This window comes from Anas platyrhynchos, chromosome 1 (genome assembly GCF_047663525.1).
Source record: "Anas platyrhynchos isolate ZD024472 breed Pekin duck chromosome 1, IASCAAS_PekinDuck_T2T, whole genome shotgun sequence".
Lineage (NCBI taxonomy): Eukaryota > Metazoa > Chordata > Aves > Anseriformes > Anatidae > Anas > Anas platyrhynchos.
The window spans coordinates 5,183,695-5,208,315 of NC_092587.1; the positions used below are offsets into that span (position 1 = coordinate 5,183,695).

General features: G+C 36.0%; 2 long non-coding RNA genes across 4 annotated transcripts in view; one reads left to right on the plus strand and one right to left on the minus strand.

Moving 5' to 3' along the window:
• Nucleotides 1-2,576: 2,576 nt before the first annotated feature.
• The window catches only part of LOC101795885 (uncharacterized), a 43,042-nt gene continuing 20,997 nt past the window's right edge, over nucleotides 2,577-24,621 (plus strand). Inside the window, exons 1-2 of one of the 3 annotated variants that reach the window (XR_011812014.1) lie at nucleotides 2,577-2,762; nucleotides 17,470-17,589. This is a non-coding gene — a long non-coding RNA (uncharacterized lncRNA). The remainder of the gene's footprint in view (nucleotides 2,763-17,469; nucleotides 17,590-24,621) is intronic. The other 2 variants (XR_001189022.5, XR_011812020.1) reach the window with 2 other exon arrangements.
• The window catches only part of LOC140003434 (uncharacterized), a 35,915-nt gene continuing 30,934 nt past the window's right edge, over nucleotides 19,641-24,621 (minus strand). The window contains exon 4 of the long non-coding RNA XR_011812051.1: nucleotides 19,641-20,782. This is a non-coding gene — a long non-coding RNA (uncharacterized lncRNA). The remainder of the gene's footprint in view (nucleotides 20,783-24,621) is intronic.

The window sequence follows — 24,621 nt, forward strand, 5'->3', positions numbered from 1 at the left end:
AGGGAGAGCCACCAGCAGCCAGGATTCTGATCAAGGTGACTCAATGACTGCCGAAAGCCAGGCGATCTGAAATGCAGCCTGAGGGTTGCTAAATAGATTAAGAACACAACGCTGCTTTTTAGGATTCAGAATTGCATTTTCTCACTTGCCCAGGCTGATCCAGTGCTGAACGCAAAGTTCATTTTTCTGATATCCAGGGACATTACTCATGTCCCTAGACATGAAATATGGGAAAAAAAAAAAAAAAAAAAAAAAAAAAAAAAAAAAAAAAACTTCAAATTCCACCTTAATTCCCCCTTTCCCAAACAAGCTTAACTCTCAATCCTGAGCGGTGCAGGATCTCTTTTGAAATGTAATTTGCTGAATGATATTTTGATAAATGATGATTATACCATGCAAAGCCATATAGGTTCACATCATTGTTTTAAAATTCTTTAACAGTCTCCTTGTTCTAGTGCTGCAGTATACAGCCTTTCAAGGAAATACATTACGTCTTCTTTAAAGCACGAGGGCTTGACAGCTATTTTGAGAATGGATGTCATAGTATGAATTGTATAAGCATGTGCAAAAACATTTAAAATTCACAGGATCTGAGTATAACTTTGCAAAGTTAAATTACTGTAATGTCAGAAGGATAAGAAATGTGTTCAGCGTTATGAAATGAACAGATATCTATGTGCTGTTTTCAGTCCTTATCATTTAATGGCATATAACAATGTTTTGCTGTTAGACAAGCAATCAAAAAAAAAAAAAAAATTAAATGTATATAACCTTGTCTTAAATCTATTTCACTCTGATCACTGTGTGACTGTAAAAAAACCACAGTGCAACATCATTTTCAAATGGTTTTCAGTCTAGTGGGATAGGTGTCAGTTGTGGGCGTCTTTCAGATGCTGGAGGTTTTAATCTAAGCAAAAGAGATCAATGTGCAGCACAGGAAGGAAAAGGCATTGCAAGAGTCTTTGAGAAGTTTTAGGCTTTTCTTCCCCTCCCAGCCCTTTCACTACCCTGCTATTTAAACATGAGCCATCGCCCTTGGCAGTGCTGTTTGTAAGCTACGGAGGAATTCTCCACATTGAGGCAAAATTAAAGCAGAACTAAGTAGCAGAGTTGTTTGAGGGCTTCCTCCAAAGCTCCCAGAAACCCATGTAAAGGTTCTCATTTTTTCCAACAAACACTCAGTCTGGCCTCAAGGCTCCCACTGAGTAGTCTGAATATTCTTCTTCCTTTTTGCTTTAAGCTTTTGCTCATTCTAGCCATTCCTCGTAACTTCTGTGGTCAAGATGGTAGGGTTAAAGAACTATAGAAATCATGTGTCCTGAGAAAACATCTGTACCACAGAAACTGCAGGTTTTGCTCTGTCCCAAAACAGAACAGTTCTTTGACATAAGAAAGTATCACCCTACTACAACATTTAGTAAGAAAAGCTCAAATGTAGTTTGATATGTCAGTGCAACACAGTTACTTCACTGGCGTTTGTCAGCACACATGAGAGCAGATTTCAAAACCTGAAGTCTCCTGGACAGGCTGATTTGGTTTTGTTGTGATAATTCCAAGAAGCTCTCTAGAAATAAGCACTTCACACTGAAGAAACACATTCTTAAAGAGATTGCAGCCTAAATTGGAAAGGCAGATGAAGGATGGGAAGGGAAACAGGCAGGAAGAGATGACATAACCACTCTTACCACTTTTCAAGGTAAGTCCATAGTACATGCTGAACTAGGTTTCAAACCTCTCAGCTGCTACATTGTTCATACAATGCTCCTCAGATGCAAACTGTGACATTCAGTGAAAAATTGAAGGTTGGGGAAAAAAAATGATGTCATAGGGATTGCCTGAGCTGTGATGACATTGTTGCCATAGACCATAGCAACCATGGCTGGACTTGTGATTTTGACTTCACTGCATTACCCATTCACCATGGTCAACACTACTGCTGTGTTACAGCATAGCTTAGGACCAGCCTCTCTATCAACTCTGGGTGAGCAGTCTATTCCCAGAATCTAGCAGCCATAGGAAGCCATTCAGACAAGCCCCCAAATCCCATAGGATATCAGTTTTGCTAAAAATAAATAAATAAATAAATAAATAAATAAAAATTATACTTCTTGCAAGAAATTATGCTTAAGATAGGTTTTCTGTGGAAGGGTTCATGGTAATCCCCAGAGGAGACTGACAGAATGAGTCAATTTTCTCTAAAATGAAAATAACCCATCTCCAAATGTCAATAATTATGTGATTGCCTTTAAGTTCCCTAATTATAAATTTACTGTTTCACATCTTTTGAAGCTCCGTTTTTAACCTGTTTTGGTACTAAGGTGGGAAACATTTTGACTGACTGTTAGTTTTCTAAGAACAAGTGGCCTTTCTATTTTTTGTTTTCCTTTTTTTTTTTTCAAGTTTGGTTATAAAACGATTCATAACTGTACTAACACCCACAGACAGTATCTCTAAAAATGATTTAAACAAAATGTATTGCATTTTGCACCTTTTTTCCATTGTTCTTAGAACTGCATTTGTTTTCATTAAGCCTTAACAAAGATCAGATTGAGCTGGAACTTGGGTAAGAGAGGTGATAAGTTTGCAGATAATAATGTATCTCATCAGTCATGAATTGCACAAATTAATCTTCAGATAGGGGCATGTCATACAAGAATTTACATGCTAGCACTTTAATTGTCAGAAGCTAGTTTCTATTAGGCAGATGGACTGTGAATGAGTAACAGCATTTCCCATTAGTGGAGGGAAAAAGAAAAATGAAGGTAAGTTCAAAAACATTAAGAAAATGCTTTAATAATATTGTTTAACTTAGCTTGTAATGAGGGGAAAGAGCAAGACCTTAAGCGAATTAAGACCATGTCTGCTTTGTTTAATATATACCGTCTCTCTGCTCAGAACAGAAGATGTGTATGGAAAAAGACAGTGAATTAAAGACGTATTACACAGGGAAAATGCATACAGAAAAGCAAAGATCTATTTAAAGGAATACTTTGAAAAGAGCAAAAAGAAATTCTGTGAAAAACTGTGCCGAGTTTTTTTGGTTTGTTTTGGTTTTGTTTTTTGTTTTTTTTTTTTTTTTGGATAAAATTTGAATATTTCATTTTTTTCCGACCATTGCCGGTAAAAAGTGGGTTTTTCCTTCCTGTAATAAAGTGGACCAGAAGGGCCTTTGTACTGTGCGTGGTTTGATTTGCATAGGGAAAGAATGTGGTTGCTAGACACAGGCCACAACTCGGTCACTGTTTTTATGCTGTACTTTGTTGTTTAACATTTTGGAGCATGAATTGATCACTGTGTAGGTTCAGAAAAGTCCATGTCCATACTCTGGTGAACTCTGAGAAAATGCAGTCCTACCTTTATGTGATACCAACTCTTTGGGTCATGCTGGAGAGGCAAGTGTTTGTGGATCAGCGCAGCAATGCTGAATTTCACGCTCAACTGTTAAATAAACAGGACAGCCACTGCTGGTTCACATTTCTGAAAATAAAAGGATTTGGGCTACATCCTTGCTTGGGATAAACTGGCTTCAAGAATAAGTACTAGTGAACAGCACCAGTTTTCACCAAGTCAGGGATTACCTTGTACATACATGCTTCCTTTGTAATTAAGGGCTTGTTCAAGATAAAGCTCAGCAGATCATTATGATGACAGTACTTTTTCCTGTTCTGCCTTTCAGTTATAATTTGAAAATGTTTTTAAAGTATTTATTGCACTTAAAAATAAAATAAAATTATGAGCCAGCACCCCAGAGGCAGCTCAGAATTATTACAACCTGTTGTTTTGCAGGTGAATAAAGGAGAACAAATATGGGTTATTAAAGCCTAGGGTTACTGTGAATAAGGAAAAATGAGGATTAAAATCAAGGTAATACAGTTGCTAATCTTTGGCTTCAATAACTAAACTGCAGTGGGTCCCACCTGTACTCAGGGTTTTTGGTTGTACATTTAGACAAGCAATTGAATAAAAGCTAAAGTCAATCCCCATTCCTGCTACAGTTAGGGAGCATTATCATGGATCTAAATGTGACATGAAAGCCTACTGAAGCTTGTCAGCACTAGGATATATTGTAGACTTTTTTTTTTCCCATCAGAGTAATTGAATAAATACTTAAATACATGAGTCATTATTCAAAGAACTGCCCATTTTTTAATATACATTTATCATTATGCATATTTGTGTTTATAGCAACAGAGGTTTAGGACTTCAGAAATAATTTTTCCCTTTCTTGCAATCCAGTCTCAGGTAGTTCTGTTGTCATGCTGTATTTAAGAATCAGTTATATACTTGTAGAAAGTATTGCATTATTTTATCTTAACACATTAAAGTATTGGCTTTTGGGATGATAGCCCTTGTTTTTATAAATATTTTTTTCAGTCACTTTGCCTTTGCTTAGTGTCTGTGCAAATGTAAGTCAAACTCCATTTTTTGTTTCGATTTCCTCCCCAAAAAAGTAGCTAACCTGTTATTTGTTCAATTGATTCCCCACCCCCACTCCCCACCCCCAGTGGAACACACTGATAACATTTTAATTTCTAATAACATTTAGTATCCTGAATATAAATGTTCTTGTATATCTAAGACTGATGAGATACTTTGCCTTCACAGTAACAGAAAATATTTTCATGCAAAATGTACCGAATATGAACTCATTTATGACAGTTTCCATAAGTGATAAGAAATGATTAGGGACACCTAGCATTTTTTTCTAAATTTGATGAAACGGTAAAGCTAATTTATTTTGTGTATTCCTCTTCCTTTTAGAAATGTTGTATGAACAATTCTGCTAAAAAATTTCATAAAAATATTTCACTTCTCAGAAAATATTTGGACTACTTTTTACAAAGAAAATAGAAATTGCAAAATTGGATGAATTAATCTTTATATTTAAGGATTTGTATTACATTTTTATTCACCATTTTAAAATACATAATTGTAATAGGGGCTCTAAGGAGAGTGTATACACGAACAGTTACTTTCTCTTTTGATTCCTCCATTTGTTGTCTTGTAAAACTTAAGTCTTTAAGAATTGAATACGTATGTATCAAGAAAGGAAACGAAAATTTTCTGACCACCCTATTTTATCACCAGTTCTAAAATATCAATCTCCACAAAAAAAAAAAAAAAAAAAATCTTAAAGGCAGAATACCTCTTTTTTTTTCCAACCTCCTTTCCTCTAGGCCCCCAACTTTGCAACAGTCCATTGAATTATGGAATATTTGAGAATTCATGGGAGTATCTTCTGCTCATCCCCTTTACAGGTAGCTACTTCCAAACTAATCTCCCTGCACAGATTATTAAGATAAAAAGATTTTCTACTTTTTCCTTTTCTTTTGATGAAGTCAGAGGAGCCAAGTCCTAGAAGCAACCATTTTCTTTTGCTGGTACTAGAGGACATCCAGTGTCACAAGCTCAGTGAAAATACATACACAGAATTGTCCTCCTGTAACAGCTTCTTTGTGGTTATGGTGGAAATAAGGTTTATTGAATGGAAAGCAAACTCCAAGCACCATAAACTTTGTGCTGATGGGAGTTTCTTATGAGTAGGAACATCGTAAGTTGTGGCAGGATTTTACTTTACGTCATGATGTGTTATTAGGGTAGCGGTTAATTTTAGATGTTTTTTCCAGTGACTTCAGTGAGATTTAGATAAAATGTCAAACTCTCTATTGTCCACACTTTTATTTATTTATTTTTTGCTCATATAAAAAATCAGTCTCTCTAATACTCAATAAGTGGACATATGGCAGTAAATACATGGCTGGAAGAGGTACTTTATGCTAACTAGTATGATAAATTTCACTCACAAAATAAGGTTATGAATCTGTGAGTAAAATCCTTAAGATCGTGAAGGCAGATAATTAAACCAAGTTCTCTAATATAATTTTTAGAGATAATTATGTTTTATGAAATTGGTTTTCATTTTTGATAAAAAGTAGAAACACGAATTGGTGAGTAACAGAAAGCAAAACCTTCATTCAGTGATAAATAAAGCACACACTGAGAACTTGAGAATTTACAATGAATACAAAGGAGGAATTTCTAGATCATGCATGGTTGATATTAGTAGATTTTTGGTAACTAAACAGAAAATTTTGTCAATAGTCATTTAAAAAGCTGTTAAAACCAACCAAGAAGTAGAATCTATTCTGCAAAATAGAACAGCTACAGTCACATTCTTTGTGTGTGTGATTCAAACCCACCAATATTATTAACCATAGGCTGATAGATGAAGCCAAAATATCGGTAAAAGAACAGAGTTTTTAACTGTGTGTAACACAGAAGAAAAACTGTTAAACTTACTCAGTTCTAAAGGCCTTTTCCATAATTTCTGCTAATGCAAAAGACTCCTGAGGCAACAAGACAGCTTACCTGCCAACTTTGACATTTCTATAACTAAATCAATATTTCAGGAGCCTTGTGTTATAAATCTGATGTTGATTTGAATTTCCTGAAAGTAATAAATGATCTAATTAGAAAACAAACAAAAAGGTGAGAATAATTATGGTGTTTATTCTACTGAGATGATAAGGTGGGCTTGACAAGACAGAATGCTCTTTCTAAACCTGGAGTCTGCCTACACTTGCAATTGATCTTAGGATTTAAAGTGTTTATTTTTTTGTTGTTGTTATTTGTTTGTTTTAATGCACCAAGTTAAAATGTATTACCTTGGTAGAGATGCTAAGAAGCAGTTTGCTTACAGTATCTCATACATTTCATTTTATATTCCTCTCACTGATTGCAAATTTTAAAATGCAGTTGTGAATATATTATTTATGTAGAAGTAGGTCTTATGTTTCGATGATTTACAGTAACATAGCTTCTAAAATCCTTTCCAAAAAACTCTTTTCTTCACAGTATCATTCACAAATAAGAATTGTTGCATCATTTATTTATTTATTTATTTGAATAGAGAAACAACACAAAAAGTAAAGAAGGCCATTTTTCCAGCTCTTTTTCTGTACTTGCAGGTACAATCAAAATCAAAGATTGTGTTGGCACATGATTCCTTGATTTATTATTATTTAGGATTTGAAGCTGCATAGTTCACAAAACCTAAAGGAAAATTTTGGGCAGAATTTTCTTTAGACATTGGTAAGTCCAACCCAAGGCCACATATGTTTCCCTCAGTGCAGTCAGACAGGTGGAATTAGGAGCCAGACTTCAGAAAGCACTAGGCCTTAAAGGGCTCCTCTCTAGCCTCAGTAGTTTCTTACAGGTGCATTTGTTATGTAGCTAATCTGTTGGGTTTCTTCAGAAGGAAAATAACAATAATAATAAAGTTATTGGTGAGTCAGTTTAGGCTTCCTGACTGTCCCACTGTATTAATGAACTTCCAGTGAGCAGCTCTTGGTTGAATCTCCTCAACATCGAGGTCTAGTGAACTCTGTTGTGGTTTCTACTTCATCTATTCCACAAGAACTTATTCTTATCTTGTCTTGACTTTTCCATATCAAGGGTACCAACAACTCAAAATAAAGATCCTCAGGTAAAAGCAAGACGTTTCACAAGAGTAGTGAAACATACTGTATTTGTGCCTAGTTACAGACTGAATGAGTGTACAAAGAAGCTGGTGGTTGATAATTTGATTCAAGACACCTTGCTTTATCTGATCAGTAAGAGCTGTATTGTGACATTAGAGTTTAAGTTGAAGTCTCATGGAACTTAAATAGTTGACTTCTCATTCAACATAGCAAGAAGTTTGGCTTTCAATAAGGGTCCCAAAGATGTTACTGGATTTGAAGATGGAGTCACCAAGTACCACAGTTCACATCAATGGGAGAGCAATGAAGCCACCAGCAAGCTCATGAAAATTAAGCCAAAAAGAGGCAGGACCTTTGTTCAGATCTGTATTTCAGGAGGTACAGAATATCCTTGCTATAATTCAGCAGTAGGGAAACCTACGCTGAAATTCTTGCTGGATTGAACTCCATTTAGCCCACTGGAAAGCTTCCCAGGACTTCAATAGTTTCACAAGTCACAGAACTTGTTTAATGTGCTTGGCTTTTACATGTGCAGAAGAAAACAAAAAAAAATATGAACCCATAATATGAAAGTCTCAGTTTTAATTCAATAATAACAGCAGCACTACCATTAACTTAAAAAAAAAAAAAAAAAAGAGAGAGAGAGAGAGAGAGAAGAAAAGAACCATGGAAACACATAAGAAAATGGATAGTCTGATGTTTTGCATAGAACCATGGCTACATCTTTCCACTGTGTTGTTTTTTGCACTCATTTGCACCAAGCAAGGTGGGAGTAAAATAAGCCTGTGCTGGGGCAGAGGATGCTAACAATTTCCACCCACTTTGCTTTCTGATTGTGCAGAGTGCAGGGCAGTGGTGAATCAGCCCCAGAGCCCCAGCAACTCCATTCCTGAGCACTGTTCCTGAGCACTGAGGTTGCTCTAAATGTTTTCAAAGCAAGATTTTGTGTTGCTGCATCTCAGAAAGAAAAAAAAAAAAAAAGCCTTGCAGTTATTGTTCTCACAGTTTTACTGTTTTTCCCTGCTGTATTGCTATGAAAATTGTTTCATTCTTATTCTAATATTGTGAGCTTCAAGAATAGATCTCCTTGCCTAGCATTCCTCTGAAAAATGAAAGAAATGCCCTTCTGCAGCAAGCTTAACACTGCTATCATCTGCATAATAAAGATAGGCTGTATGTATAGAATATGCATATACATGTATAAATTTATACTGATATACTGTGTGGGCACAAAGATAAACAGAATAAGAATCACAGTAACAGAATAGGGGAGAGGCCTGTAGCTCAGTGACTGACATATAGCACAGATCTCATCTGTCAAATGACTGAATTGAGAGGTTTTTATGAACATCTCTTCTTGGACAAAGTACTTTATATGTTGAAAATAAATGTATGCATGCTGATAGTGTGTGATTTCCTCAACAATTCCATAAAAAAGTTGTTTCTAATTCTTTCCATTTTTTATTTTTTAATTTTTTTTCCTGGCAGTTTTCTCTCACATCATCTCCCAAGACAAAATAAAATAATGGGATTCTTAAAAGTACATGTGCTAAATTTTGGATCTCAGTATGGGTAAAATTATCTACTTAGTCATGAGTTCACACGTTCTCAGCACTACTCTAAACATCTCACAAATAATTAAAAATAGTACACTTCAGAGATATTTTTCTTCCAGATCTGTTGGGTATTTGCTTACTTGATTGCTATTTCTTTCTCTTGAGGGATGTGAAGTAAGGTAAAAAGGTGTAAAAAGCTTAAAAGTTATCAGAATTTTAGCATTATTTTTACTGGTTATCAGGAATCTTCTCTATATAATCTAATTGAGAACAATGTAATATCCATCTACTTGGTAAAGAAATTAAAAAGAATTAGCGTGTACTGGAAATTTTTGATACATCTTGCAATTCAAAGTTTTGTAACTGTCACAGGGTCTTGATTCAGAAAGGCAGTCACATATCTCACTTTATTCATGTGATTGTGCCCCAGTTTATCCCAGTGGAACCACAAACATGCTCAGGTTTCATACAGGCTTAAGAAGTTTGCTCGATCAGAACCTTGACAGCAAGAAGAAATGTCCTTCACTGTGGAATCACATTAATGACTAAATAAAAAGTCAAATATTTTCAGCTAAATACTTTCCTCTCAGAGAAAATATGATACCCTGCACTTTGCAATATATCTGTTTGCAATAAACTCTTTTCTTCTTCATCTGCTGACTTTTTCACATGTGAATTCTTAGTTTTAAGCAAATTTTATCAAACTCACCCTGAGTTTCCGATCTACCATTTAGTCACATTAGGCTTCAGTAACCTGTAACATGTAGATTCTTGTTTGAAAACAAGTTTTGCTGAATCAACATGACTTAGTGTAAGCCACATCTGACTGGAATGAACAGCAGTATTTTTCTCTCACCTTGTCCCCCATTAAGGCATCTTTAAATCCTGATGCACAAATACATCAGATGAAAAGGAATTAAAAATCAGGATTTCTTTGCAACAGAGTCAAGTAGAGAAAATCTTTTTGTCATTGTTGTTTTCTTTCTTTCTTTCTTTTTTTTTTCTTTTTCTTTCTTTCTTTCTTTCTTTCTTTCTTTCTTTCTTTCTTTCTTTCTTCCTTTCTTCCTTTCTTCCTTTCTTCCTTTCTTTCTCTGAAGAAATGTTGGGGGATAGCAAAACAAATAAAAGGATTGGATTTGCTTATGTTCTTTGAAGCTTTTCTTTGTAGCCAAGGGATCAGTGTGTGGAGAGGGGAAAAGAAACCAAAAATAATTTAAGAAAACACTGAGTCCTGTCTTTGAATTATATAAAAGCATCTGCATTTCATTTATTTTTTCTTTAACATAATGTGCTGTATAATCACAGGCTTCATCACCCCCTGTGCTTGAGCTTCCTCTTAGCACAGGCTTTGGAAATTGTACCACAGAGTTTGGTGGAAGCAGAATCTGGCCCATGCTTTTTTTTAAAAATAGACTTTTATGAGTTACCTCTCCCCTTTCAGGAGCTTTTTCTTTTGAGCTGTTAATACGGTCCTAAAAATATAGCATTTGCAATACCATCAGCTTTCTGCCCCATAAGAAACTGAAAGGAATCAATAATTTACCAAAAAGTTAACATTCCATAGGCTTGTTAGTTGGAAGTGTAAATAAATAGATGCAGGAGAAATGGTGCAAGATGTCAAGGGGATTGACTGCAGGACTTGTTTCAACCCCAATTCTTAACATGAGGAATGGTGAGGGAGGAAGAGTACAAGGGAGTACTCAAGAGATAAACTTGCTTCTCAGTATACTTAAAGGCTGGATCTCGTTCAGAGTTTATTTTAACTATTAACCATGGAAAAATAAATATTATTTGATACTATTCCTATATGGAGTCAATAAGAAAATTTCCAGCACCTTTACTAAAAACAAAGTCAGAACAAAATATTGTAACCTTTAAGCCTGAAAATGGAAATAAAATGAGTAAAAGCATATAAATAATAATTTGTCTCTCCTGCTATCTGGAGAAGTCAAAATGTACTCTAAACATTGCTTAATTAAACCTTACCAGACCCTGGTTCAGTAAAAAAGGGAATTATTTCTTAACTGCTATTTTAGAGAAGAGAGCCTTTGACCTTCAATTACTATAAATTAGGCAGAGAACAAGCATGGACAAGCAGGATTGAATAGCCTTTATTCAGCTACATCTTCATGAATCTGGAAAGTGAGGTTCTTTTTGCAAGTTTTGCAAGAGTAGAACTTGACTCTACAAGCCCTGAAGTCATAGTTAAGGAACCCATAGTCACAGACCCCTGGTGTCTGCAGGGTTAGGGGTGAGCATGGACTTTGCATTAGAGCTGTTTTGCAACATCAAAACTTTTTTTTTTTTTTTTCAAAATGTGGATTTCCCCCCCACCACACATAGTTCTCAACGCGGTTTCAATGTACTCATCTTCCTGAGATCAGTTCTACCTGATAAAATTGCAAAGCTATTATGGCCTTATTTGTCAATTTGGTGTGTGGGGAAGAAATGCACGATTGAATGTTGAGGTTCTGCAGCTCCTCCAGCAAGTGGTGATTCATTAGGACATTATGTGGTAGGTAGTTGCATTCTGGCATGCTCTAGGCATCATATATACCGCCGTTTGAAACAGAGCAACATAATAAATCCTTTTGTTAATAACTCTAAATGATGACTTATGCCCTGGAAATTCCTTTTCCTCCTGGCACAAACAACTATAATCTCTGTGGAGCTGCAGAATGGAGTAGATACCCTAATACCTGTAGTGGAGTTGAAGCAATATGTACCTCATTAGTAGGCCATAGATCAAACTATTAGCAACATGGTGAGAAGCAAGCTAGGATTTGGTGGGATTTATAAAAGGTCATCTGGAGGCAGCATGCAGAAAGCGTTTTGGTTCTGCAAATACTTCTAATCAGCTGATTTCCCACTTAGTGGGCACAGGGAGGACATTTTATCCCATTGAGCAGAGTAGTTTGGCAATGGTGATTACATGAGATTAAAGCTTTACACACGTCATGAAAGCTGTGGCAGTTCCTCCTGGTAAATTAACCTTAGCATTTTGTGACAGAGAAAGCCCATCAACTCATCTTTGTTTCCTTTGTTCTTTACATCTCTGCAGCATTCATAGCAGGATGGAGAGAACTAGAAAATACATCAGTATCTGCTACAAAAGAACACTGTCCTCCAATAGCCCAGAGGGTTAAATCCTTAGTCTAGGTGGTACTCAGCAACTAAATGAAGTGTGGGACCTTCTGCTCAATGTACTATAGCTGCATCAGCCAGCTTCATCTTTAGATGACTCTTCATGTTTGTATTTTTAGTGGTCTTGTTTCTTTGTGTTTAAGGAAAGGTTGGATGTGGCATTTAGGGACATTGTTTAGTGGGTAATACTGGTAGCAGGGGGACAGTTGGACTAGATGACCTTAGGGGTCTTTTCCAATGTTAATGATTCTATGATTTTTAAAGCATGTCTATCTCTAATGTAGTAAAGAAGAAGGTCAGCATTGTGTTTTTGCCATATCAAAGGGGGAACCGAGGCAGGAGGCCAACTCACCCTAAGGTCATCTTGCAAGGCTTGCAGACTCTGCATAAGTGCCACCACTCCCAAAGACCCAGGAGTTTGGTCACAGAAGAGGAAAATATTTATAATATCTTACCTTGTTCCTTGCAAGGAGGCCCATTCACTGTGAGCTCCTGCTAATTACTTTGCTAAGTTCATCAAGAGAGAAGATATCCTGTCCTGTGTGTGCATACTTTCTGGTCCTAGGAACACCCAGGTCTCACTAGGCACCTCACAAGATCTGTGCATGCTCTTTAAATGCCTCGTGCATCCTTGCAGAGCAGCAGGTGTTGGTGATTATCCCACAGGAAAGGAGTAAGATGAAGGATTCCCTGCCTAAATTCAGGTCAGAATCATCCTTATTGGTATAAAAAAAAAAAATATTTAATTATTTAATGCTTTTAAAACACACAGATTAGCTTCTGTCTATGGTCTTTGGTTCATTCCTCTCATTTTATAAAATAACTTTAGAGATGTAGCAGAATCACAGAATCACAGAATCACAGAATCACAATCTAGGTTGGAAGAGACCTCCAAGATCACCTAGTCCAACCTCTGACTTAACACTAACAAGTCCTCCACTAAACCACATCACCAAGCTCTAACTCTAATTGTCTTTTAAAGACCTCCATGAATGGTGACTCAACCACTTCCCTAGGCAGCCCATTCCAATGCCTAATAACCCTTTCAGTAAAGACATTCTTCCTAATATCCAACCTAAACTTCCCCTAGTGCAACTTTAGCCCATTCCCCTTTATCCTGTCACCAGGCACATGGGAGAATAGACCAATCCCCACCTTGCTACAGCCTCCTTTAAGGTACCTGTAGAGTGCACTAAAGTCACCCCTGAGCCTTCTCTTTTCCAGACTGAACAATCCCAGCTCCCTCAGCCGCTCTTCATAAGACTTGTTCTCCAGACCCATCACCAGGTTCATTGCCCTTAACAAATGGCCAATGAAAGGAAATCTGAAGCTTGGTTGCTGCTTATCTAACTTTCTATTAAAATCCACATTTGGGAAATTCTTATGTAACTGGTTCCTCCAAGGTCTGGAATATTTAAGGTGTGCATAAGACATCAAGACCTGAAGATACAGAGCTAAATTGTCCACCTTATTCTAAAAAGATGCCTACAGAAATTTTTAGACATTTTTTTCACTGATGTCTGTATCAAGAGGATGCTTTGTCATTTCAAAGGACATGCAAAGCAAGAGGGAAGAAGAGTAGTTCTCTGATATCTTTACTAGCAAGAGTAGAGTGACAGTGAGAGATAGCAGGCCTACATCAGAAAAATTCTGATTCTTTAAGGTTCTTTTCCTATCTAACCCTGTTACTGAGCCTAGTTCATTTAAATCTTTCTAGGTTTCTGTTTACTCACTTGCAAAACAGAAATAATGTTACTCTGAAATTCCTTAGAACTATTTTTTTTTTTCTTTTTTTTTTTTTTTCTTGAAAATGACAAACCCTTTCACTTTGACAGTATCTTCCTTTTACATAACTTAGGAAAACAAGGGGTAGACTACTGATACAGTCTAAAATCAGCATTTGATTAAAGTTAGATGATCAGGGAATAAGCAGGTCACACCAGGTTTTAAAAGCACCTAACTTAAGAGGATGTCATTGAGAGAGTTTGCATTGGCCTTCAAGGGATTTCTAGGGGTAGGAACAGCAATGTATACAGAGAAAAAGTGACATTCTCTGAGTTTGTGACAGCAAGTATTGGAATCAGTAATTCACTGTTATTTGTAAACTCAGTATTTGTGAGGTCTCTTCCCTTCCTACTCCTCAATCTCAGGCTGAGCAATACTAAGGCTGTTATGAGTCACTGTGCTATCCTCCAAGAGAAGGTAGGGTGCAATTCTTTCTTTTAACGGCCTACGCAGAGGTTTGCTGCTATGGCAAATGATTGCAATCATTACCTCCATCCACAGACCTGCTGCATTGTGCTGAACATGCAGGGCATAACCAGGGTGACTCTTGCTACAACCCTATCTTCATATCTCCTCCTTCTCTTTCCAGGACAAAGCTATAACAAAGACAGGGTATAAGGATGCAAGTGTGAATGTATCAAAATATGTTCACCTGAAGTGCAAAGTGCTAAGTTTCACAGAACTTTCAGCTGTCCATCTATGTGAGACAGGCAGCATCCACACCATAACGTAACATGGTATCATGCCACTTTTCCATCAGTAAAGACATGTTTCCCAAGGGCTGTTCTGCAGTCACAAAACACCATTGTTGCTGTCATTATTGTTATTATTATTATATTAGAGTTATTATCTAGTTTATTGTTATTATCTGGTTTATTTTTAAAGTTTCTGAAATAATGCAAGGGCTGTGCTGAAGTCCACCAAAGCAGTATTTTCATGGCACAACCTGACAATATGTGTTCCCCTGCTGGCTGAGTGACATCTGTGCAGGTATAAAGCTCACTGGAGCCGTGTTGGATAATTATGTAACACAAAACAATATGGGGATCTGTGTTATATGATGGTGGAAACGTACCCAGTGTATCCTGGGTCTCATGTCCCACCAAGGTCCAGCTCTTCTGAAGCCATACAGACAAGATCTGGTTTCTGGTACAGCAACTATTGGCAAGGGAGGAACAAGATGGTGAGAAAAATAATCAAGCTAATGTTCTTCCAGTACCTTGCTGCAGCTCTATTCTTTATTTATTTGTGGTCAGAGGAAAAATGGTGGCTTATTCAAGCAGTGTGTAAGAATGAAGCTTGGGAAGGGGTACCTGCACCACTTCTGCCCAGCTCTCCCTTAATAAGATTAAAATAACACAAATTCAGAATGTTTTAATATTTCAGTATAGGTTCTGCTTTGGAAGCATTCAGACAACGACTTGCTAAAGGGCCTTGCAGAGTGATTTCCCTTTCAGAAAGGACCATTCAAACTCTAAGCTATCTTATCTCTTCACAACTTATATTGTTTTAGGACCACAGGACAAAAATTGTTGAATGGAATTTCTGAGGGATTGGTAGAAATCAATATATCTTTTTTTTTTGTTAAATGTTTTAGAATCTATTTTCCTGCAATATAAATACATTTATAATATCCCTAATACTGATAAAATATCATCTTGATAATCTATTCAAACACTTAAGAGAGCTCAGTTTATGTTCTGACATACTCTGAATTTCAGTTAAAAAATGCATTCTGGTTTAACTGCCATCAATAGCCTAATGCAATCTCAAAGAAGCAGGCACAGTCTATTCAAATATGTTTCCAATATAAGTCACAGATTGCCAGACAAAGAAGAAAAAAAAAAAAAAAAGAAAAAAAAAGAAAAAAAAAGCTTCACAATTAAAGACATAAATGTCAAGAAAAAAGAACAGGAAAGAAAAATATGGGAAATTCTGATTTTTTTATATTACATTTTTCTGGTTTAAGTCAATTAATCATAAATTAAAATAATTTTAATAAAAAAATATTCTATAAAGCAGAGTTAAAGAACATGACTTCGTTCATCAAGATCTAAGAGAGTTTTTCTATGCTGTTGAAATTTTAATTACTCACTCTTTCAATATTCATAAGTCACTTCATTTTCTAAATATTGAGGTGAGCAACACAATCATCAGACTAAAAAATTAAAAAAGATAGTAAATTTGGGGTGTGTTCCTGTACTTAGGGATTTTTTTATATTTTCATGTATAGCTTTGTATTTGAATATTCGCAATACAAGCTTTGCAGTCTTAGGGTCTGAAGCCCCACTATCACAAAAACTGAAATTCTTATGGAACAATATGACTACAGTAAGTGAAAGTTTCTGAGCTGTGCCAGATATTCCAAATCTCAAAAGAAAATTATGAGTTACAGTCTCTGGTTGTTACTAGAAAGTGAATTTTTTAACTTTCACAATGGATCTATGTTAATAATATGTTGATAATGACACTAATACCTTAACTGTTCACTCACCAAATCTAAATCAAGGATTAAGACATTATGGAACAAATTATAGCCATTAATATAATCATTTTGATTTTTGTTTTAAAGGTCAGTTAATGAGTTTCAAGCTGTCCTACCAAACAACATAATTGTGCAAATAGAAGTGATATTTCATTCTGCTACTTCCTCTCTCGTATGACAGCATTATATTTACATAGTACTGAGGTGCAAGATGAAGACTCTGGATAACCTAGCAATTCCTAAACTGTAATACCATGCCCTTTCTTTAAAGCCAATATTTTTAGCAACACTCTACCCTATTTTGAAGAAATGTAAAAGTTAAAAAAAGTCGTACTAAAAACCTATTCATGCTCTCAATGATAGCCCCGTGTAAATGGAGAAAACTTGACCTTAAAGGATAAGTTTGAAAGGGCTGTGTAGGTCACAGATACTTTTCTATTACAAAACTATTTGAAAGACTCACAACCCTCTATTTTGCCTTCTGTTAGCCCCACAAAGCAGCCTCAGAGACACAGACAGAGAGGCTGTGGCAATTTGCCCTGAACAAAAGATGTGGCTCTGATAGCAGGATCACGTAGCTTGATAGTTTTTGTCACCATTTGTCTGTTTGTGGGAGTTCCTGTTCACCAAAAGGGGCCTTTAAATTTTTGGCTATTCTGCGTATTTCCTCTCCCACTAAGCATATTATCATTGGTGGTTGGGTTGTTTTACTTTTTTTTTGGTTAGGCCCACTGTTTTTTTTTTTTTTTTTTTTTTTTTTGACTTGTGATTAGCCTTTTCCATGAGAACCAGAGAGTTTCTGGGTTAAGATAAAGAAAATGTTCATATTGGTAACTCCCTTACGTTCTACTTGCTTTCCCCAAATATTGCCTCTTTTTTCTATGATAAAATGATGTGCTAATAAGAATTAATAAGAACGTGTTGATGTTTCTTATTTTTCACATGGAATTCACTTTTCTCTGAAATATTCCCAGTGAGATAATTTTAAAGTCACACTGCATTTTTTTTTTTTCCCCAGAGTTTGAGAAGAAATTAATGTATTGAGAAACACAAAATTTTCTTGAACGGATTGAAAGGTCCTTGAAATCCATTAAGATCTCAAGGATTTATTTGGAACCCACAAATGCAACGAAGAGAAGTAAGTTTATTGAGCAAGTTTCTTGTTAGGAGCCTTCACTGTGGGATTCCTTTCCATTTGTAAATTTCTAGTACACAAATCAGAAGATGAAAACTGTGGAGAATCAGACTACCTGAAAAACAAAGCCTTATAACATTTTGAGTTAAAGTGTTCAACAGAAGTCCAAGGCCATCATTAGTATGCTTGATGTGCCTCTGATCCAAAAATATATTTCCTAGACAGGGTGGTGCCTAGCTTCACTTTCTAGACATTAAATATTGTTATTTTTTTATCTGCTATATTGAGTTGAACTCTGGTGCATTATTGCTCTGTGCTGATAATGGAGGAAACATGCTGATGTTCTTAGATTGTTTTTTATATTTGTAACAGAGATGTTCTGTGGGGATAGATGGCCACACTTGTTTCATATTTCTGTCTACCAGATACTGTACATATTTATGGAAAGCACCCATAAAACAAATCCTTACCATCAGAATAATTATGCAAAAATAGTGTAATTCAAGTAATAAGAATGAACAAATATCTGTCCTACATATATCTCTATATAGCCATCTGTTCTCTTACAGATTTTTTAACCTACTTCAACACTTCAGTTCTTATAGAATACATCCAAAGACACTTTTTTTTTTTATATTAAATAAACAGTAATAAAAAAATTCCCCATATTAAGTTCAAATCCTGATAATGGTACAATTTTATTGCTTTGTACTGAACTTATCAATCAGTGCAATTATGAGCTAATTCATTCTCATCAGTTTTGGAAAGTTTTTTGTTTTTTTTTTTTCAAATTCATATCTGATATTTTTGCATGTGAAATGCTTACAAAGGGAAGTTAATAAAAGAGCAGTTCATCTGCATATACAAAGAAAGATCATAATATAAAAAAAAAAAAAAAATTGCCACATTAGAGAAGTCTAGACCTTGACTATCTGTCATATATTTTTATAGCATCTTATCATTGTGTTATCTGATTAAAAAGTGAAATGGTTAAGATAAATGAGACTTAATTAGCGGAACTGATACCTGTCTGTTGCTAGTCTTAAATGTGCATCTGGGAGTTCTGATTTTCAGAGGTGGAAAGCACACGACTGCACTCCTTCTTCCCTTTGAAATCAATGGGAGTTTTCCCTGCAGTGAAAACAAATTCTCAAGGTTTCATTCAAAGCAGACTGAAACTTCTGCAGTCTACTGCAGAAGACTTTGGGTCCCTTTGACCCATAAGCTAAAATCTGTGGAGACAAATACCAGAGCTCTGAGATGGAGGGAAAAGAGCCTAGACATGACTTCTAATGTGTCAGGTTGCAGAGCTCAGCAGCATGAAGAGATAAATAAATTGTATCAGGAATAAGGGCTGGCACATATTATTTTCTCTCTGGAACAAGAGTGACCACAATGTGGCTCAGATTTTTTCAGCTTTGCTTGTGGAGTAAAGTATTTACTTTTGAGCTCAGGGATTAGATGGCCAGTTGCCATCGGTTTCAACTATTTCAATAGGAATGGGCTGGAGCATAAGTTCCCCGCCAAACGCTCTCTGTGCAGAACAAACGATTTACCACAGAGCTCAGAGATGGGGTATTTACATTCATTTAAGTTTGGTATAAACATTTACAGAACATTAGGACAAATACCGGCATTCTCAGCTAAATGTCTGACCACAATTATTTTTGATGAATAAATGTCTTGTAGAGTGACTCTGAGTTGAGGATTTTTTCTGTTTTTCTCCTCTCAAACCAAAGGACTTTGAAAACACAGTGCACAATGCAACTAAACACACTGTACAAAGGTTCATGCAGAGTTAAAGAAAACCATAGATGTTTGAGAGATTAGGGAATGAACATCTAGATTAAACCAGTTTATGGTGTCCTTCATCTGCTGTTCTGTTTTTTCCTTCAAAATCTTACCTTAAAATCTGACCCTGACAGACATGTCTAGCTCTGTGAAGATGTTTTGTGCTGAGCAAGTACTTTTTTTAACCAACAATTATGAGCTGGCCACTGCAGAGGTACTTTTCCCACTGGAAATGGTGGCATGAGGGTTGTTGACTACAGCATGAGAGTCCATTTACTAAATATTTCTTAGAAACACCTGGCTGTGAGAATATGGAAGCCATTCAAAGGGGTCTGGAACTGCCTGGTCTAAACTGTGCTTTTTCTCCTTACTTTTAGTACAAAACACAAATGTATACTTTCCATTCTGTTTTATTTATTTTATATATATATATATACATATACATATGCATATACATATACATATACACATACACGTAATATATCTATATATGTAGATATAGATATGTTGTGCCACAAGTAAAGAATGCAAATGCAATTATTTCTGTTCAGTGCTGTCTCTAGAGCCCTTCTTCTCATGACCAATTCTTCTTCATGGTAGAGGCAACATTGACCCCTCTGCTGGACAGCATCTTCTTTAGGGTTCAAGAATGAAACTCTTTCCTACCTGTGCTACAGGAAGGGGTGAAGATAATTCTGAAACAACACTGAGAAACCAAACTTCAGCAATTCAGAGAAAGAACTTCCCAGACATTTTCTACCTATGATTTCATTAAAAAAAAAAAAAAAAAAAAAAACACACACACACAAAAAAACTGTCATTTTCTGAACATTTCTTACAACCAGAGGAGTTCAGCAATTATAGGACTAACTTAACACATCAGAAACAGTTCTGGTTTCAACTCTGACAGAACAGGGAGTCAAACCTGATTTTCAAGAATCTTGGCAGAACATGTAATTATGAGTTTATTGACTATTTTGGGAGGGGTCTGTCTTGTTTTGGGGGTGGTAATGTCTGATTAGTGTTGTTTTTTGTTTAATTGTTTGTTTGTTTGTTTTCCCATTACACTAATTTCAAGCATCTAATGAAAACATCTTATTAATAGCTCAGCATTTCTGAGTGAAGTTAAATACTTTTTGTTCTGGATACAGAACAAATACTAGCATGGAGCTTGCTGGTAAGAAAACAAAATCTAATTCCTATAACTAGACCAAACATTGAGATTACCAAGAGTTGTTTCAAGGCAGAGCTCTTCTGGACTGTTACAAGGTAGATCACCTTGTTTGGTAGGGGTCAGAAATCTGTGAAGCTCCCATGGATGTTTGGGAGCATCAGTTTTCTGGATCAAGGCCTTCAAAAAACTGGTCTCCAGGTAGAAAGGGACTTCATCCTATGCTGTTTAAACCTATAGACAGAGACAAAGATGTAAAGCAAGTTTTTGTCCTGTACTTGGTTTTCATGCAATACCATGGCAGATTAATCTTAGCTTTCAATTCCTGATTTCTACGCTTCTCACTGACATAATTTTGGTTAGGAGAATATTATTTCATCAAAAGAGAACAAAAAACGTCACTAACACCCTACATCCCTGTGAACTACTGAGGTCAAGTAGGATATATCACAGTATATAAAAGCAGAAAGAAACAGAAGAAAAACAAGCTGCAAGCATTTAGGTGAGGCTTAGATGGAAATTGAGACCACTTTGTTCCTGCGTATTTCACAGCACAATGAACTTAAACTGAATTTAAAATTGTGAATGCATCTCAGAGGAAGTGTTTTACACTCTTTATCTGAAGGTGCAAAACCCTGTATTACAGCCTGAGCAGTGGTGAATCTTGTCTGAAAAGTTACACACATATTCAGTGAGGGGGTGTGGGAGGGAATTTTAATGAGTTTGGGATTTCTGTCTTCAGTAGCTTTAGCCATCAGGTCTCTCCCCAAAATGAAGAATATTCATGCTTACAATAATTAATACTGAACAGGAGATTTATATCAATCTGACAGATAGGAGATGAAATTAACTGTGCTTTCATGTTCAATTTTAAGTAGGTCAGATAAGAACATCTATTGTAACCAACTTTTATTTTATAGATAGATATGCTCTGACACATACAGACCCACACGTACACATTATGTATGTCTATAAAAATCTCCCACACAGCAGAATCTCCTTAACCTCACATTTACTAGCTACCCATTTCTTTCCTTCAAGCTCACCTCTCTTCCCCACATTGATTCATAGGCTGTAAGGTCAGAGGGGACACTTGTGATATACACAGATCTGCAAACACAGGACTTAGAATAGCACACAGCAATTCCTACAATGCATCCCATCGGCTGAGATTGGACAGGAGCATGTGGAAAATATTTAAAGAATAAAACAACCTCCTATGCTGCATTGATTTTTCTCTGTATTTTATTCTATTGCCTTCCTAACTTACACAGTTACACTAGATCAGCATCAGTGATCTAGACAGGCTTCCTTTCTAAGTAACATTTCATATTAGGTAGTGAGAGCAATGGTAAGAATATAACTGACTGATAAAAAAAAAAAAAAAAAGGTATTAGAATATAACATTGATGTGATGGGGTTTCAGTTGACTTAATTCTCTGAAGGTGTTCATTAGTTGTTCATAACATTTGGTACTTTGGAATTGAATTCCTTCAACAGATAATGGAAATGCAAAGAAAAGATGTCTCTATCCTGCAGTGCATTCTACTTGCATTTTTTTTTTTTTTACATGAACCTAAATTATAAAGAAATGAACAGCCCCTTGAGGTGTGCAGGCTTCTTTACAATGATGCTGTTTTACCTCTTTTGTAAAATGAAAAATTAAATCTGTTTTTAATATTTATTTAAGACTCTAACTGTTGGCTGTGTTAACATATGGCTGCTTGAATAAAGTAATTTATTTGTGTGTGAATCATCAAGGGAAAACATTAGAACCTGAAACCAGACTCTGAAACATTGTTTGCTAATAGTTTTGGTTAAATGTCTTGTTCTACTTTTCCATCAGATATTTTCTTCCTCGTTGAAAAGTAGAAAGAAGGGGAATTGGAGAAGGAAAAAATAAGAATAATCTCAATAGACATGGATTTATGTCAATAGACATAAATCATTATAAAAATTAATATAACTGATTAAAAATGCTGCCAACATTTTCTTATGGAAACTATACAAATCATGTTTTGAAATATTACAGTGATCTGCCAGAGGCGTGTTTGCTGTTGGACAAATGCTACAGTGATGTGACATAGTGACATAGTCACTAATCAATACCATGTACTTAACTAATCATGCATATAATCATAATCGTGTCCTTAATTACTTGCTGAATTGGGGACAAGTCCAAAGTCCATATAAATCCATGGCAAGCCTCTGCATGGGATTTATCTTAGTCATCTAAGTGATTTTCTAGACTTTCTTACTAGTTAGTGGAAGAAGATAAAAGGATCAGAGAGACTTCATCCCACCAGTGACCCAAGTGTCCTCTTGACCCCATGGATTCTGAGATTCAGCTTCACAAAGAGGGGTGCAGTGCTTCCACATTGGGTATCTCTCAACTTGGGGCTGGAATCAGTTTTGGGAGGTGAATCTGCTCTTGCTGAAGAGCATGCAGAGATCATTGGAGTTATGGGAAGAAAAATAGTGCCACTAATTTTCAGTAGGAGTTGAAATTAGATAAAGTGGACCTACGTTGGATTTTCAGTTGGACTGTTTCTCCTAAAGCAGCCCAAGAGAGGTACCCTGTTGAAGTGCCTGAAGGTAGGTCACCTGCACTGCTGACCTTGGGACAGGACCTCAGACTCAGACACACCTACAGACCTATGCTTGGATGGGATGGAAAAACTCCCCATCTTATGCAAAAAGCCACTGCCTGAGTGGGCACTGGGGTCCTGCAGGTTTGAATTGAGGAGGGAACAAGAAGAAGGGCTGTGAGTATGTAATAGTTACTTAGTGTATTTCCTCTTGTATGTGAGCAAAAAATGTAACACAAAAGCAAAGGGAGAGATAATCAGGACAAGTGGGCTGCTTTTTTTTTTTTTCTTGTTAAGAAACTTTATTTTAAAAAGTCCCTTTTGGTAGCTGCAAACTTAACTTATCATATGAATCAAAAAAAAATGAAACCGAGTGAGAAAAAAGGTGAAATTGTCTAGACTGAATGAATTGCAAACAGCATGGTGAAAAGTAAATTAGGAAGTTTAACAGGCTTTCATTTTTAATAAGCTGAGGTGTTATCAATAATGTCTGTAATTAATTTTTAAAAAAGATGTTCATTTTAGATCAATAACATCCCTATGAAACAGCCAAGACATGACCTTTTATCATATTTAAACAGTAAGGTACCAGCTCAATGGTGGAATTGTAGCAATTAACATTAGTGAGGATGATACCATATTATCATTTCAAAGTTGTCAACCAAATATAAATATATATTTTAACATTGATAATGTATGTATTTCCCTTTGTCTATTTTCCTTTTTTTGTAGTGATGCTTTTGAAGTGTGGAAAATGAGTGCTTACAGAGCTGACAACAAGTATTCTTGAAACTGTATAACTTCTGATTCTCAGGGAAGTTTTCTGTAGGGGTGCTAAAAATATGAGCCCCCAGAATAGCACGAGCTGACCACTGCAAACACTGTAATTTAAGGACCTGTGTGCTCTTGGGTCACGTTTAATAGTTACATGTGGGCATTTGAGTTTTTTTCCCATGAAATACTTGTCCTTGAGATGCAGGCTTTGATGCAGTTGACAGGCAAATAATAAATTCAATAGCACATATTTATGGGTTTGCTATTATAAACATGAGGGCAACATCTCCATGAAGATACACAGGTCTCTCCTCCCAAAACAACAAAAAAAAAAAAAACACAGCACTGATCATGGCAGAACCAAAGTCTGGTGAATCAGACCTTTAGCTGGCTTAGCAGCTAAATGAAGCTCCAGCTCTTTGCTGAGGAACAGATCCTGTCAGCCCCTGCAGGTAAATGACTGTTTTTGAAATCAATGTCATATCGATGACAGTCATTAGCATGAAACCATAACATTTGTGAACTGCCTTTTATATGGTGTGGGCTGCTGGCATTTAGACCAACAGATACAATTTTGCTATACAGGAAGCAAAGTGCTGCAACATCACACAGCTAGAGACAACTTGATTATAATAAACCTTATATCCTTTTTTTCATTTTTTTTTTTCCCTTTAGTGCTCTGTTCTTGTCTTTCCTCTTTTTTTTTTTTTT